Source organism: Cebus imitator, unplaced genomic scaffold (assembly GCF_001604975.1).
Source record: "Cebus imitator isolate Cc_AM_T3 unplaced genomic scaffold, Cebus_imitator-1.0 Scaffold708, whole genome shotgun sequence".
NCBI lineage: Eukaryota > Metazoa > Chordata > Mammalia > Primates > Cebidae > Cebus > Cebus imitator.
The window spans coordinates 1,321,419-1,325,664 of NW_016108023.1; positions in this window are offsets into that span (position 1 = coordinate 1,321,419).

A 4,246-nucleotide genomic window follows, 5' to 3' on the forward strand; every position below is an offset into this window, starting at 1 on the left:
AGCCCCCCACCCCACAACAGTCCCCAGGGTGTGATGCTCCCCTCCCTGTGCCCACGTGTTCTCATTGTTCTCACCCACCTATGAGTGAGAACATGTGGTGTTTGATTTTCTGTTCTTCTGTCCGTTTACTGAGAATGATGGTTTCCAGCATCATCCATGTCCCTACAAAGGACACCAACTCATCCTTTTTGATGGCTGTATAGTATTCCATGGTGTCTATGTGCCACATTTTCTTTATCCAGTGTGTCACTGATGGGCATTTGGGTTGGTTCCAAGTCTGCTATTGTGAACAGCGCCGCAGTGAACATACGTGTGCATGTGTCTGTATCATAGAACAATTTAAAATCCTTTCGGTATACAAATATTGTAAAAAATTATGGTAGAAGATCCATCATGGAAACTTTACCATGTTAGCCTCTTTGAAGTGTGTAGTTTGTGGCGTCAAAGGATTTCACGTTGTTAGACATCCGTCGGCCCCATTGAACTCCGGAAGGTTTTCCTTACCCCAAATGGAAGCCCTGTAACTCTTTTAAGAAAACAATAATCCTAAGAAAATGTATCCGGATCGGACACGGTCAGTGGAATCCCACAGCCTAGATCCATGGAAAATGGGGTCATGATTCTGGTTGGGATTCACCTTTTTTTGGTCTCTTTGGTTGGATTTTGAGACAGTGTCTCACTCTGTGCCCCAGTCTGGAACGATCTCGGTTCACTGCCACCTCCGCCTGCCGGGTTTAAGGGATTCTCCTGCCTCAGTCTCCCGAGTAGCTGGGATTAGAGGCACCCACCGCCACGCCCGGCTAATTTTCATGTTTTTAGTACACACGGGGTTTCACCATGTTGTGGAGGCTGGTCTTGAACTCCCGACCTCAGGTGATCCGCCCGCCTCGGCCTCCCAAAGTGCTGGGATGACAGGCGTGAGCCAACGGCCCCGGCTCCCTAGAATCTGAACCCTGCCATGGAAGCCACCTCCAATTGGGTTTCTTCACCTGCGCAGGGCACCTGCTGAGGGTTCCTTCACCCCTTTGAGCACCTGGAGCTGTCTGCTGAGAACGACAGGTGTCCATCATCCCAATCTCCTGGGCGTGGAGTGCAGCCCCCCTTGTGCAGGGAGCTGGCTGGGGCCGTTCTCTGCTGTGGACTGAGATTCCAGCGGGATTTCTCCCTGCTAGGGGTCATCTCCTCGGGTGGGGGAGATGGACGTCGACCTTCCATTCTCAAGTAATTCTCCCGCCTCAGCCTCCTGACTAGCTGGGACTACAGGCACCCGCCATGACGCCGGGCTGATTTTTGTATTTTTAGTAGAGACGGGGTTTCTCCATGTTGGCCAGGCTGGTCTCGAACTCCCGACCTCAGGTGATCCGCCCACCTCGGCCTCACAAAGCGCTGGGATGACAGGCATGAGCCATGGCGCCCGGCCACAAAGACACTCTTAAGAGGTAGCACATTCCAAGGGCTGCCACAAAAATGCCTGTATCTGCCCGAGTGCCTCGGGCCGTGCTGGGGGGTCATGTCATGCGTGGTGATGCTTTGGAGAACATGGAGTTACCGTGATCCCCTGTCTAGGAGACCACCCCAAATAAAGAGGAACACCACGCAAAGAAGTCAGTGTGGGCCGGGCGGAGTCGCGGCCGTCCTGAAACTTTGGGAGGCCGAGGCGGGCGGGTCAGGAGGTCAGCAGACCCAGGCCAGCCTGGCCAACACAGTGAGACCCCGTCTCTACTAAAATAGCAAAATCAGCCGGGCACGGTGGGCACTGGCTACTTGGGAGGCTGAGGCGGGAGAATCGCTCAAACCCGGGAAGCGGAGGCTGCAGGGAGCCGAGATCTCACCACTGCGCTCCAGCCTGGGCGGCAGAGCGAGACTCCGTGTTAATCAATCAGTCAATCAATAAAGGGTGACAGAGAAAAAAGAAAGTCAATGTGACATTGGAGGGTGAGGCAGAGCCTGCGGTTCATAGATGATTCCAGTCTCTCTGTCTCTCTCTCTCCTGTCTGTCCCTGTCTCTCTCTGTCTCTCTCTCTCTCCTCTGTCTCCTGTCTCTGTCTCTCTCTCTCTGTCCTCTCTGTCTCTTTCTCCTATGTCTCTCCTTCTATCTCTGCTGTCTCTCTCTGTCTCTCTCCTGTCTCTCTGTCTCTCTGTCTGTCTCGCTCTGTCTCTCTCCTGTCTCTGTCTCTCCTGTGTCCGTCTCTCTCCTGTCTCTCTCCCTGTGTCTCCTGTCTCTCTCTCTCCTGTCTGTGTCTCTCTCTCTCTGTCTCTCTCCTGTCTCTGTCTCTCTGTCTCTCTCCTGTCTCTGTCTCTCTCTGTCTCTCTCCTATCTCTCTCTGTGTCTCTTGTCTCTGTCTCTCTCTGCCTTTGTGTCTCACCTCTTTGTCTCTTTCTCCTCTCTCCTTCTATCTCTCCTGTCTCTGTCTGTGTCTGTGTCTCTGTCTCTCTCCTGTCTCTCTCTCTGTCTCTCTTATCTCTCTGTCTCTGTCTCTCTCATGTCTCTCTGTCTCTCTCTTGTCTCTGTCTCTCTCCTTCTATCTCTCCTGTCTCTCTCTCTGTCTCTCTCTGTCTCTGTCTCTCTCTGTCTCTCACCTGTCTCTCTGTGTCTCTCTCCTGTTGCTGTCTCTGTCTCTCTGTCTCTCTCTTATGTCTCTGCCTGTGTCTGTTGTCTCTGTCTCTTTCTGCCTTTGTGTCTCTCCTCTTTGTCTCTTTCTCCTCTCTCCTTCTATCTCTCCTGTCTCTGTGTGTCTCTGTCTCTCTCCTCTATCCCTCTGTCTCTCTTATCTCTCTGTCTCTGTCTCTCTCATGTCTCTCTGTGTCTCTCCTGTCTCTGTCTCTGTCTCTCTCCTTCTATCTCTCCTGTCTCTCTCTCTGTCTCTCTCTGTCTCTGTATCTCTCTGTCTCTCACCCGTTGCTGTCTCTGTCTCTCTGTCTCTCTCCTATCTCTCTGCCTGTGTCTGTTGTCTCTGTCCGTTTCTGCCTTTGTGTCTCTGCTCTTTGTCTCCTTCTCCTATCTCTCTCCTTCTGTCTCTCCTGTCTCTGTCTCTCTGTCTCTCTCCTATCTCTCTATCTGTCTCTCCTGTCTCTTTCTGTCTCTGTCTCTCTCATGTCTCTCTGTCTCTGTCTTTCTGTTTCTCTCATGTGTCTCTGTCTGTCTCTCTGTCTCTCTCTGTCTCTGTCTCTCTCCTGTCTTTCTGTGTGTCTCTACTGTCTCTGTCTCTCTCTGTCTCTCTGCCTTTGTGTCTCTCCTCTTTGTCTCTTTCTCCTATCTCTCTTTTATCTCTGTTGTCTCTGTCTCTGTCTCTCTGTCTCTCCTGCCTCTGTCTCTCTCTCTCTTTCCTGTTTCTCTGTGTGCCTGTCCTGTCTCTGTCTCTGTCTCTCTCTCTCTTTCTCTGTCCCTGCCGTCTCTGCCCTCTGCCTTCCTCTGTCTCTCTGTCTCCCCACTCTCTGACCTGAGGCCGGGAGTTCGAGACCAGCCTGGCCAACATGGGGAAACCCTCTACTGAAAACACAAAAACCAGCCGGGCGTGGTGGGCACTTGTGGTCCCGGCTCCTGGGGAGGCCGAGGCGGGAGCATCGCTTGAACCCGGGAGGCGGAGGCCGCGGTGAGCCGAGATCTCGCCGCTGCGCTCCAGCCCGGGCGACAGAGCGAGGCTCCGTTTATTTATTCATTTTTTTTTTTTTTAAAAAAAACAGAAATCGGCCGGTCACAAACACAGTTTCTGTGTCACGGGGGAAGACAAACCTCTGGTTTTGTGACTTCCGTCGGAGAAAGCCAACAGGGCTTTGGAAAGGGGAAGCAGACACGGCGGCGGGGGCGCGTGAGGCCTTAACGTGGAAATTCAAGAGGGCATTTCAGACAAAGAGGCCGGGTGAGGCCACGGCTGACGTCCCGGGCCCCAGAAAACCAGAACGCATTAGACTCCAGGCAGGAATAAAACCCAGGCCCCCCCATTTCCTCCTAAACCTGCAGATGGACGCGGAGACTCCCCGGCCCCGGAGAGCCGGTGAATGGCGTCATTCAGAGGTGACTCGTCTGCTGAAACGTCCCCTGAACACAGCAGCTGCATTGATGAGGAACAGAAACGGGGAGTCGGGGCTAGGGCCGCTTGCGGTCTTGGGAGGGGGAGCAGCGTTGGCATCAGCCAGGCTCCCAGGGAAGTGAACGGAGGGGAGGATGGAATCGAACCTGGGACAGAGGGGAAGGTGGGGGTGCGGGACATCCTAATCCCATGTGGGAGACAGAATAATGGCCCCA